We start from the raw sequence: 14,115 nt of genomic DNA, 5'->3' as shown, positions 1-14,115 counted from the left end.
TGCTAACCCCATAACCTTCTACTTCGTCGCCATCATCGTCTTTAGGAGAATGTCCACAGATGGCATGAACGTTTCGGCCACACTTTCAACAGACGCAACAGATTGCGGAAGAAGACGGATTTTCGGTAACCACGGAACTGGAACGCTCTTCGATAACCATGGCTTCATCACTGTTTTGGTTTCCTCCATCATGGATTGCATTCTCAGCTATGTCTTCTGCAGGGAGCTGTGCCTCTTGCATTGATTCATCTCGTCTTTCTTCCTGCTGTTGTGTTGTTTGTACGCTCTCTATTATTTTTCAAGCTCTTCCTCAGTCTCTACATCTTGTAAAACGTCGTCAGAAAGGGACGACGTCGAAAGACCTACTCTAGCCTTGCAGCTGAACAGAGCTTCATATGGTGATCTCTTAATCCCAGAATGAAAAGCTCTGTTCTTCATAAATTGGACGAACCGCAATCCCTCACTCCAGCAGCTAGTTTTTTCATCTTGCATCCAAGCACACAGCATATTTTCAATGTCCTGATTAGCTCTTTCGACGCTCCCCTGACTTTGTGAGTGGCGCGGCTTACCATGGACGATCTTCAAGGTGGGACAATACTCCTTTAGGCTGCTTACCACATTGTTTGCAAATTCCCTGCCGTTATCGGACTGTAGAATCGTTGGAGCACCAAGCAACGTAAATATGTCGACGAGCTTGTAGGCTACTTCTTCCGCTCTCTTTGATTTCAGAGCCCTGAGAACTACAAACTTAGTGAGATGATCTTGGTACACCATTATAAACTTGTACTCTCTGTCAGGATGGAACTGAAAATCGATGAGATCGACCTGACAACGGGAGTTGAATTCAGAAAAAAACATTGGCTTGACCACAACACCTTTTTTAACACCTTTTTGCTTCTTCTGGCAAGGCTCACAAAGGTGAATGTACAGCTCAATATCATGACGGGTAATGTTCTTATACTTGGGTGAAAGTTCTTTCAACATCCTGTCCCGTCCTCCATTACCAATAGCCAAATGGGCCTTATGGAGTACGTCAAATAACTCGGAGTCCGCAACGTAAAACTGAATAGCACTCGTACCTTCTTTAACAGGATAGATCAACTTAGTCGTATTCTCGACCATCATTACGTCATAGTGTTTCACCAGCCAACAGTCCCGTGGTTCCTTCTTAATGGTCGAATTGGCCTTTTTCACATCGTCCACTAACTTTTGGTAACTGGTTTCGGTTAGGAAAGCACAGTTTTTAGCAGCATTGGCTAATTCATCGCAGAACCGTCGTTGCATGTCAGCATGGCGTGATTCCTGTCTTGGCACTACACTCCCTTCCGATATGGTGATTCAAGAACCACGGGAAAGGATGACGGTAGAGCGTCTATGGAACCTCAGCCAGATGCTATACATGACCTCTGACCCTGCTTGCAGGCAGGTCGCTCCCCACACCACCGCACGGCTGCCACCTGCTCTTTGCCTGGTTACTTGTGCTGTCTCTGCCCCTCGCTTGCTGGCAACTTGTGCTGTCTCTGCCCCTCGCTTGCTGTCAACTTGTACTGTCTCTGCCCCTCGCTTGCTGATAACTTATGCTGTCTCTGTCCCTCGCTTGCTGATAACTTGTGCTGTCTCTGAGATTAGGTCTATTATATACTTTGCCGGCAGACAATCCGGCAAAGTATACAATGCCTAGGCAATGTATAAAATATCAATCATTTCATACTTTGACGTTCGATTTTCAGGCATTCTATACATTACCTAGCCATTCTATAGAATGCCGGATTTCACACATTGCCGGGCGGGAATAAAATGGCGGGATTAGGCGTATTATATACTTTAATGCAAAACACAAGACCTGGTAATATCGAAGCACTTTTTTGATTACATGGGATTAGTAGGAGGGTAATGTGAACATCTATTACACCATCAGCAGTAGTTCTTATCATGAACTATCAACAAAATCCCTTGTGCCAAAGAACATAATATTTGCAAGTTACAAAAATTGAAAAAGGCAACCAACCATGTGAAAATTATTCCACCAAAAACATAAACAAGAAAAGGTGTGAAGAATGAGAAAGCATCTCACATGCGCAACACCAGAGGAGCTGCTGGCAGGTTCTCGCCAGTTTGCTCACGAGTTTCTCATCATCGATGTCTTTCTCATGTAAATAATGATGTGAAAAAAATAGTGTGTGAAAAAAACCCGGGGAGGTTTATATAGGCAGCCCAAAACCAAAACAAGGAAGAAAAAAGGGGGAAGACCCGTGTAGTCTTACAGATAAAATTAGGTCTGACCCACGTGTATAGTTCCAAATATTTTATTCTGCTCTGTGAGTCATCCCAAGGTTAAAACCACAGTCATGTTATGTAACCACATTTAAGAATGGCCAACATGTTTCATTGCCTACTCATCTTTGCGGCAAATTCATCAGGGCGTCAAGGAACTGCAATCGCTTCCCTGGATTTTATCTATTTAAAAACAGAAAGTAACTGCACACCTAATGAGAGCCACGGGCCCACATACCAGCTCTCAAGTGATTTGGAGGAGCAGCGCAAGTTGCTCTCCTTGTTCTAGTAAAAAGCGCATCCGTTGCTTATGTGTTGCTTATACCTTCATCGTAAGGCTCCTAGGGTAACGCCTTTACTCATTCCAGGATTATATACTTTGCCTGCAGACAATCCGGCAAAGTATACAATGCCTAGGCAATGTATAAAATATCAATCCTTTCATACTTTGGCGTTCGATTTTCAGGCATTTTCAGGCATTCTATACATTACCTAGTCATTCTATAGAATGCAGGATGTCACACTTTGACTGTAACATATACACTCTTGGGCTTGAGAACCAGGACAGTCACTGTGGTGTGAGAAAGAAAGTTACATCTCACAACCCAATAGTGAAACAGAAAACACATCACATGTTATAATAACATTAAATTTACTCCTACTGATTACGCTATAACTATGCCCTTCGCAGAAAACAATTTCACATTCAAAAATATAAATAGCACCTCCGTTCAGCTGAAGGATGTCACCCCCAGTTTGATACTATTGAACATCCATCACTCCAGGAACATCAGAAACAGAACACATTACATTTTATAAATGTTACAGTGTGAGCAAGACCCTAGATCTACTGAATTTTGTACAATTATTTAACAATGAAGGTCACAATCGAGGCTCTTCGGTGCACAGTGAGGGAGTGAGAAAACAAGTTAGTGACAAGCACAGCATTTCACGCGCATTAAAAATGTGCAATTTAAAAAAAACAAGTACACGAAGACCTGCTACTTTCAAACATAACAGTGTCATTATATTAAACACAGTTAGAAGACTGCTTTTGTGTCTATTTAGTTTAATTAAAGTGCAGAATGAGTGCTATTGGCTAACAACAGACACAGCTGACTGAAAGTGACTCCATGATGATGGGTCCCATAACTGCAATGCTGGCCAGTTTGATCTAAATGTATTGTTTTAATAAAATAGTTTCTCAAAGCAGTCACAGATGTGAATTAAATGACTTGGCTTGGTTTTGTTTTCATCAATTGGAGATTGGCCACTAGAGTTGTGAATTTTCAAAGTGCTCACTTTATCCTAGGTTTAGAATACCTGAACATTCCCTTTGAAAATGGCGTCATGATGCATCAGAAAACAATAATGTCGTTTTTCATATCCGTACACTGTGGTAAGAACTGCTACAATTTCATGGATAAAGAAACATTTGGCAAGCAGCCTCTCAAGTTTAACTCTTAAAGGAAAACCCATCCCTTCCACTTCCACCACAGAATCCCCCGGCCCCTCAAGTAAAGAGCGCCTGAGAGTAAAAGGAGAAAGCTGGCCTGCCATTTCCCTGGCTCCCCAGCACCTTGCCTCTCGATAGGATTATTAATAGGTTTATTATCAAATAAGGGATACCACAATTATCCGGAATTCTGCCTTTTCTGACTTGCCCACCTGCCTGCTGATATGTTTTATTTTTGTATAACCATTTGTTTTACCTGTTTGCCATAACTTCTCAATGCCAATGAAGTAATTTTCCAGGGTTGCATTGAAGCAGTTCACAACCCTAATCATTCAGTCGCCCAAGGTTCACCTCGAGCTGAAGCACATGCTCGTAGAAAAATCAGCCTATTTACGGGCTCATCTTTATTTCGCACTGACTTCGAAATCGCCTCTCATTTATTTGTGCATTCATTCGCACACACCATGGCTTTTCTTTAAGGATAGCTTGTGGGAGAAGGGTGGTTCGGCCAATGTGTTGGGGGCGGGGAGTTGGAGGTTGGCTCGAAACAGTGTCCTGTAAAATCAGTTTGCCAGCTTGTAGTGAGTGTCTGGGGCTGGCTTTCACCTGGGTTTCAGTGTCACCCACATTAATAACTGAAACAGAGCCAACTTCACACGCCCCTGCAGCCTATTCCAGCTTGCTGTTAGTATGCACCACAGCCAAATGCTCAACGTCTGTACTATGTCTATACAATGGCTTATGCCTTGCTAAAAACTTCAGTGTAACAGGTCAGGAACTGGATGCATGTCTTGCACATCATCCGCGGGCCAATAAAAGAGGAGGAACCGCACGTGGTTCCCCCGATCGGCCACTGGTGTGTGTACATTCATTTATTCAGGCCCCTTGTAATTATAGGCATTACCTCAGTTACCCTCGCAACACTGGCGACGAGGGGGCCGCGACCCGCAGCCCATCAAACCGTCCTGGCGCCACACTGGGGTAACTCCCTCCCGGCAGGAGCTGAAGAAACTGCACAGCCGTGGAAGGTGCCTGGGCCCGGCTGCCCTGCGCGCCACCTGGAAGGCAGTGTCCCGCTCTAAAGCAGAACCCCAGCATGGACAGAAGACCGGAGCTCGCAGAAGTGGAGCAGTGAGTGGCATCTGCCCCGCTCAGTGAGATGCTGCCCGGGCTTCTGCTGGGCCATGTGTGAGCAGAGGGGAACTCTCTGCCGGCCAGCCCTACCCACGTTGAGTGAGAGAGAGAGAGAGATCTTCACCGGAGCATGCACAGCTGTGCTGCTCCCAACCAGCTGCACCTGGATGACTGACCCCGCTGTAGCTGCCTGGCCCCTACAGACTGCACGTGGTTCATCTCCTGATCGGCCCCTAGTGTGTGTGCGTTCATTTATTCAGGGCCCTTGTAATTATAGGCATTACCTCACTTCCCCTCACAACACTGGAGACTAGGGGCCACAACCTGCAGCCCATCAAACCGTCCCAGCTCCACACCGCGGCAACTCCCTCCCGGCAGGACCTGAAGACACTGCACCACCGTGGAAGGTGCCTGGGCACGGCTGCGTCCTGCGACACCTGGAAGGCAGATTCACGCTCTAAAACAGCACCTCAGCGTGGACAGAATATCAGAGCTCGCAGAAGTGGAGCCGTGAGTGGCTCCCGCCCCGCTCAGTGAGATGCTGCCCAGGCTTCTGCTGGGCCGCGTGTGAGCGTAGGGGAACTCCCTGCTGCCCAGCCCCACCCACTTTGGGTGAGAGAGAGAGATCTTCACCAGAGCACGCACAGCCATGCTGCTCCCAATCAGCTGCACCTGGATGGCTGACCCCGCTGTAGCTGCCTGGCCCCTACGGACTGTACACAAGGGGACAGGCTAAGAAACAAGCATTAAGAGAAAGGAAATAATAATAAAATCAAGATCTAGGAGGTGAAGACAGGCACAGGAGACAGTGCGGCAGCATGTGGGCAACAGTAAACAAGGAAGGGAAAAAAAGAGAATAACAAAAGAGGGAGAAAAAGAAATAGCCAGCCATCACCAACAGCAAAGAAAGTGTGATAGGAAAGAAGAAAGAAAAAAAAGAACAAGACAAAGTAGAGAAGCGGACAGAGACGACCCCACATGGCTGACGAAGACCAAGCCCAGCCCCAGCAGAGGATCCCAGTACAGCATGACCTCACAGGGGTACTGCCACCATTCAATGAGCTAGAAGACCCAGAGATAGCATCTCCACTGTGTCAAATCAGGATCTAAAGACTAAACAACTACTTTGTCACAACGCGAGAGACTGACGGAGCCATCAAGAGGTCATTACTCCTTCACGACGCCGAAGATGATATCTTTAAATTGTTTAAGCATCTACCCAATACGGTCATTGCCATGGACTACGACACCAGCGTAAAAGCACTCGATGCTCATTTTGACCCGCAGCTCAACCCGGACTTTGAGAGGTTCAAACTGCGCCAGGCGCGTCAACGTGAAGGCGAATCCATTGATGCGTTCTATGCCCGGCTGCGTGAGCTGTACTGCAGACGACTAGCCGAAGGAGATCAGGCACAGATCATCCAAGGATGCCGGGACAAATTACTCTGAGGCCTCATTCTGCGCCAGCCAGAGATAAGCCTAGAAAATATCCTAATGCTTGCGCGTACCCATGACCATTCTGCAGGAAGAAAACCTGGGGCAAGGACATCAGAGGCAGCTATCCGGAGTGGTGCGCCAGCTGTCCATCACAAACGTATCGCAATGTGAAGAACCGAATGGAGCCAGTCGGACGTACCAGAGACTGGAAGACTCATCCCCCAACGAAGACGAGGAAGAAACCTCCCTCATCTCCTTTACACAAGAACTCAAACCCCACAGGAGGCCTCGACCCAGGTGTGTCGTCAAGATAGCCAGAACTGAAGTCAAGGCAATCATCGACATAGGAGCATCGGTTAATGTAATGGGCATCGAAAAGTACCGCATCAACAAAATAGGGGCCCCAGTGGCGCTAAGACACCGACACGTCCCATTCTACCTCCAGCCCCTGGTTAAGAAGGAGCTTGCAAAGCTAGAAAGGCAAGGAGTGATCGAAAAAGTCTTGGGTCCGACACTGTGGGTGTCCCCAATGGTGATCGCTGAGAAGCCCAAACAGCCGGTGATGATACGGCTATGCATCGACATGAGGCTACCCAACTGTGCCATCAAGTGTGAGCGACACTTCACACCAACCATGGATGACATAATCGGAGATGTCAAAGGATCCAGATGGTTCACGAATTTGGACCTCAAGGCCTAGTTTTACCAACTAACCCTGGTGGAGGAGAGCAGGTACATTACGATGTTCAGTATGCACCACGGGCTGCGGTGGTACAAGCATCTAAACTTCGGAATAATGTCGGCTGCCGTAGTCTTCCAGAACACCATACTAGAGATGCTCTTGGGCCTACCAGGCGTCCTGAATGTCAGCGATGACATATTAATCCACTTGGTCACTGCATCAGAACACCACAACCAGCTGAAAGCCACTCTAAGGCACCTCAGTGAACACGGGGTGATGCTGTACCTAGACAAGTGCTCATTCTTTTAACCCTCACTGGAGTTCTTCGGGTACGTATTCAACCAGGAAGGCATCCAAGTGGACCCCCGCAAGTCACAAGCAATCCGAAGAGTGCCGCCCCAGCACACCCTCAGAAGTAAGGAGCTTCCTCTACATGACCACCTACTGCAGGCGGTTCATCCCGGACCTCGCTACCCTGGCTGAACCGTTACAGGCCGTCACAAAAGCGGAAGCCAAATGGACCTGGGGCCAACATGAAGAAGGGGAGTTCCCGAGCATCAAGGATGCCCCCCACAGTGAGGCCACACTGGCATATTTCAACCTTGCCAGGTGCACCGAATCACTGGTAGATGCCAGCCCCATGGGGCTGGGAACAGTGCTAACCTAAGAACAGGAGCCAGGGTGATGGGCTACCCTCGCGTTCGACAGCAAGTCACTGACTCCAACTGAAGCCAGGTATGCTCAGATTAAGCGTGAAGCCCTCGCCATCAAGTGGGTGTGCAACCACTTCCACTTATACCTGAGTAGCCAACCCTTCACGGTTGTGACTGACTAGCAGCCCCTGGTCCCACTGTTCAGAGGGTCAGCTCCACACCCGTCACTGCTAATCGAAAGGTGGGCCACCCAGGGGCCAAGAACCCCACAGACTTCTTATCTCAACATCCCACGAGAGTGGAAGAGTCTGGACTTCCTGAGGGCACAGAACAACACATCCGGATGTTCTCAATGACTCTCTACGACATCAAGAAGGCGGCCAAGCTTGACCCATCTATGCAAGAACTATCCAGGCCGTCCAAAATGGATCATGGAGGGATTTCCTCCGGCAGGCGAATGACTGGACCTCGGAGGACAAAGGGGAGCTGATCAAGATGAGGAGAGTGCAAAAGGAGTTGTGCGCTACTGAGGATGGAATCCTGCTGCGAGGCTTTCGCCTTGTGATCCCACAGTCTCTAAGGCAGCAAGTCACGCATTCAGCACATGGCGAACACCAGAGCACCACCAAGATGAAATCCAGGATGAGAGAAAAGGTGTGGTTTACCGAGCTAGAGGCGATGGTGGAGGACCTCGTGCTCAGGTGCCATGCCTGCCAGCTGACAAGCCTATCAGAACGCCCGACTCCAGTGATAACCGAAGAACCCTGCACCAATCCATGGTCAAAAACTAAGCATGGACTTCAGAAGTTTCCATGGAGGGAAGAACGCGCTCGTCTTGGTGAATGTGTATTCCAAGTACCCGATAGTGGAAATAATCTCCTTGACAGCCTTCAGAGCCCATCCTCGAGAACGTATTTGTGACCTTCGGATGCCCAGCCATAATCCAGAGTGACAATGGGCCCCCGTTCCATGGAGCTGAGTTCGCCGAGTTCCTCAGCCAATAAGGATTCTACCACCACCAAATCAACCCACAGTTGCAACTGTCCAATGGCAACATTGAGAGGTTCATGCACACGATTAACAAAATGCTGTGCATTGCCCTAGTTGAACAAGCCGACCTGGAACAATGCCTGAACCTGTTCGACCAAGAATACCAGAGCATCCCCCACTGCACGATACTTCAGACTCCATGGGCGCTGATGTTCAACGGGCCATGCCAGGATCTGATCCCCATCTGTATAGGCCTCCGCCTCACGACATCCAAGGCATCCAGGAACGCTGGGAGCGGCGGAATGAAGAAGCCAGCACATGATGCTATGCATCCCCAAGGTCAATTCCACCAGGAGCAATCCTCAAGGACCAGTGACATGGTGGGAAGTTCAGAACCACCCACGAACCAGGAACTTGGACAGTCATTGCCAGCAGAGGCACCATGGTGACAGCCCGAAAAGGGACCAAAGAAATATTGCGTAATGTCTCTTGGTTAAAGGAAATTCCACTATCTGTCTCTGAGCAGGACCACAGAGACCTTCAGGAGCCCGAAAGAAGCAGCCACAACTTGGGCAGAGAATGCCATGTGGACCCAGAACCAGAAGGGCCTCAGGGATTATCACAGGACTCTCCACCAATCACACCTCCGCAGAGTGAACCACCTATCCGCAGCCAACCCCACAGCTACAGTCTCAGGCCAAACCCTCAGCCTAGCCAACGGCTTCAGAATTTTGTGTGTTAACCAGATTGGACTGTTGTTAAAGAGTAAGTTGGAGAGGGATGTAACAGGTCAGCGGTCCTGTTGTCTGGGTCAGGAACCGGATGTATGTATCGCACGTCATCCGCGGGCCAGGCGTGGCCCACAGGGTTAAATAAAATGGAAGGAACCGCACGTGGTTCATCTCCCGATAGGGCACAAGTGTGTGTGTGTGCATTCATTTATTCAGGCCCCTTGTAATTATAGGCATTACCTCAGTTCCCCTCGCAACATTCAGTATCCCCCTGGATGTTAGGTCAGACCTTTATTTAAAGTTCTCCTACACATTGCCAGGAGAGTTGCCTCTTGCTTGCTTTAATATGAGCAGTGTGCTCTATCGATAAGTAGCTGAAAAATCATGAATAACAAAAGGCTGTATCAGCCTAGCTGAGACCCGAACCCGTGGCCTTGGAAGGGGCGGAGTTTGGAGTGGGGAGTAGGTGCACACAGGTTCTTGTTTTGTTCTTGGCCTGCCTTGCCCACTTTTGAATGACCAACATCTAGCTAGCAACAGACTGCTAACCTGCCCTCATTCAGAACCAGACCCTGACTGTCCTGGAGAGGCTACAACTGATCTGGTTTGTGACACTCTTAGCTTCTGCAATTAAGAAGTTAAAGTGCCTGAGGCCACCAACTCTCTGCAATTGCAAATGGAACATTATTTCTTAGGGCCAAGTTTTCCTTTATTTTCACATTTTGTCTGGTGCTTTTTCTCCTTCTCTGTCTCTCTCGCCTCTCTTCCCGTTACTCCAACCTTCTCCTAATTGTCACTCCCATGGCTGCCTCCCCTTCACGATGTACTTCGTGGCACTCGCCGTTCCCGCCCCTGCAGGATTAAATAAATGTTGAGCTTTAATTTTTACAAATGCAGAGGCACAGAGCCAAGCCCTGAAAATGTTTGCCATGTAAATTATGCAACAAGACCACGTAAAATATGTCAAAGTCTCTTCAAAAGTCAAACAAGTGTATTTCTTTAACATGCAGAAGCTTTTTTGTTAAATCACATTGTATCACTGTATTGAGAGGTACTTATTAAAAGTGATATTTTTTTCAACCTAAATTTAGAACCATTCTTGTCCCGCCTGCGCCCTGGAGATAGTTCCATTAGAGACCTAAGAGTCAAGTTAGTTTTCATGTGCAATCTGCATGCGTCCCAGATCCTTATAGGTACAACATTATAGTCTATTAAATCAAACATAATACGATTTTGTATAGCTTGTATTCTGAAGTCACATATTTGAAGGTATTTTCATATGTGATAATGAGGCAAAAGTAAGACTGGAGAAATAAAATATTTGCCTAAGATCACACAATTTAGTTAAATGGAAAGCTGGGATTAATTCCTGTATCCTGGTTTCACTTTGTGCAAGCCAGTCACTAAATGGGTAGCTATGTATCCAATTGTTAATGTATTGCTTTTAACTTATTGCCCATAAGGGTAGGGAGTGGATAGCAGGAGAAGCCACATGACAGCTCAGCTTGTTTTGGCATGATGTTAAATAGGAAGCACTAGCTGAGCCAGTTTTTCAGTCGCTTTAGAGCTTTCAGTAGCTTTCAAGCTTTCAGTGGCTTGCCCATCTCTATAGTATATGAGACCACTTTCAAATATTTCATTCTATGTAGTATACCTGGATGTTTAGTGTGACACACAACTCCACACCACACAATTCACTGTTACACAATTCAACACCATCCAATATAATTATACTCCACATAATACCACTCAACGCAACATGATTCAACTCCACATAATTACACTCTCTTCAGTAGCACATAAATGCACCCCCACATAAAACCCCTCTATGTCACATAGCAACAATCCACATAAATACACTCCACACCATGCCACATATTTTCAATTAGAATAATTTCACTTAACTCCACACAGTTCCACGCCACACAATTTAACTCCACACATTTCCATTTCACACCACAAAATTTGACATCAAACCATATAATTCAACTCAACAACACAATTACACAACACATCACATGCATCTAATCCACACCACACAGTTCCACATCATGCCACAAAATTCAACAGCACACCACATAATTGAACTCCACTGCAAAGCACTCCACAACACAAAATATAATTCCAGATAATTATATTTCATAACACATAATCCCACTCCACATAGTTCCAGTACACTCAATACCACATAATTACTATCCACATAATTCCCCTGCACACCTTGCCACATAATTCCACTCCACAAATCCACTCCACACCACACAATTCCACATTTAACAATTCCAATCCAACTCACATAATTCCATTCAATACCACATACCTCCACTCCATAACACATGGGTAAAAGGCATTATCATTTACAACGCCAATAGCTCTAATTCTCCCAAAAGCGTGGCCTATTGGATTTGCCAATGCTTGTTTGAAATGATGATGTCAAAGCCTGCTTCACAGGACTGCTGAAAATGTACATACCACACTGGGGGAACACACCTGAAAGGAAGGGAAACAGGATGTCCAAACAATTCTTGTGTATCCACTGTCTTCTGGTTGCTGGAAAACCCTGCATTGTCCTACAAGACTTCTGTCTCTAGGAATACTGTGGATGCAGTGGCTGCCCCAAACAGAATTTTAGTGTTAGATGTGGGAGGTCCCTAGTATTACCATTGTACACTCCTCGCACACACAGAAACACACACACACACAAATGCACACCCAGTACTTAGAGCTCAAGTTTAGTAGTGTGGCTGAAGACTTTCAATATCTTGAAAATACCCAGTGTGCAGTGTTGGCACCCAGGAACTTTTACCCCATTGGTTATAGAGGTACCAGGAATAATTCCCACCCGCTGGCTCATGCAAAGCATAAATGTGGCACCTCCAGGCTTCCACTTCACACCACTACCGATCCTGAGGAAGAACAGAAGAGGACTGGGCCTGCTGTATGTGACTTGAGAGGAACTCTGAAGGACTGAACCTTCTCTTTCTTGTATCAAGGACAAAGAAGTGGACTCCAAGGGTCATAATTCTGACCTCCTGTCAAAGCTACTGGGGCACAACAAGCTACAAGAGGACTTTTCCTCCAACTGGCCAGCTGACCAGTGGCAACTGGACCTGGGAAGGGCCTTACGGCCTCTGCCATGACACCCTTTGGCTTTCTAAATGAGTCTCCTGGGGCTTTAAAAGTGTACTACTGTAGTGGATTGGGACTTAAAGGAATAAGTCAGAAGGTAAAATATTTTACCAGGCCGTACCTGGTTGTTGTGTCCAACCTGAACTCCCTCACTGTAAGCCTCGAATTGGGATTAGGTACCGGTCTTCTGAGACCATTGGCTATCATGGTCACATTATGCTTTTTAGCACCATTTTTATTTCCAATGTAAAGAAAAATCATAACTCTGTTTCTCCTTAGTGGGTTTGTGTCATTTTGGTAGCATATTGTTTATTCAATTTTACTCTGTTCCTCTGATTTGGTTTGACATTTTTATTGTTTTGCATTTTGACTATATTACTGTTTTAGTACTACATAAATATTGTACACATTGCCCTAAGTTAAGCTTGTCTGCTCTGCACCATAGCTATCAGGGGTTTGAGCTCCATTTAATTTAGTGACTTTGAAGGTTCACCCTGACAAGGATTGTGATTATTCCTTGAGCTGGGTTGTCACCCAAATCAAATAACAATCCAGTTTCTTACACCAACGTTTGCAAAAATATTAATTATGTTAAAGTTTCCATGACATCCTGAATCATAGGGGTAATTGGGAGGGAGACCATTTCCTTTGATAATGGAAAATGATTCAATATAGCGAATAGTTACAATAGATAATCAGCCTGTCTTTCGATGTCCAAGATAACCCATAGATGTCAGTGCCTAGCAGAGTATCAAATCGGGTGGATAGCTGAAGTTTTATGTTTCTCTCTTAACTCCTGCCCTGGGTCTACATTTAACGGACTTACTGATACTGTGTACAGTTGTCTGTGGATACAGAGAAGCACAGAAACATTCATCCCTCCCATTGGATCCAGACTACAATGTTAGTGCTTTCTAATATACCTCTGCTTGACATCTGTTGATGGAGAATGCTTTAGTGGTGATTGCCTGACTACCAAATCTCTGAGTAGTTGCAGCATTGGTGCATGAGACAGACCTGCAGCAAGTCTCCTGCCTTCAGTGGCCAAAGTTGGCTTAGACACATTCCATCTTGCTGGCACATGAATCACTGAGTGAATACTTCAGAAATGTTCTCTCGGTGGTGCATCATATATAGACACATATCATGGTGGTAGTATTGTTCTATAGCGTCATCAAGCAGGTCTTTGAGGGGTAGTTGGTTCCACTAGTAGATGCAATGAATCTTGAGTTATTGGGGGAAGTGTGTTGAAAAGCAACTCCGTTCCCATATCTGTGTCCCTACCTTTATGCTGAGAATTGTATTTCTAGACTTCTGTGATGTAGTTTTTTGTCGCACATCAATTTAATTTTATACTTGATGTATGCTTTGCATTTGTGGAACAAAAAAGAGTGTGTAGGAGGTGTTTTTATTGCAAAGAGTGTAAAACTGACGGCCCATATGGCAATGAAATCACTTAGACTGCAGAACTCCCTTTGTGCACCTTATATCTGCGATGGATACTTGGGAAGGTGATGTTCTAAACCAAAATGTTTCAGATGCATTAGCAACTTGCCATAGTGCCTGGCAGATTGATGGTTGTGGTCCACCAATGATGTCTTGATGAATGACATGCCAAGCAGTGTGCTC

Source organism: Triturus cristatus, chromosome 4_1 (genome assembly GCF_964204655.1).
Source record: "Triturus cristatus chromosome 4_1, aTriCri1.1, whole genome shotgun sequence".
NCBI classification, from domain to species: domain Eukaryota; kingdom Metazoa; phylum Chordata; class Amphibia; order Caudata; family Salamandridae; genus Triturus; species Triturus cristatus.
Note: the sequence above shows the minus strand (reverse complement) of the source record.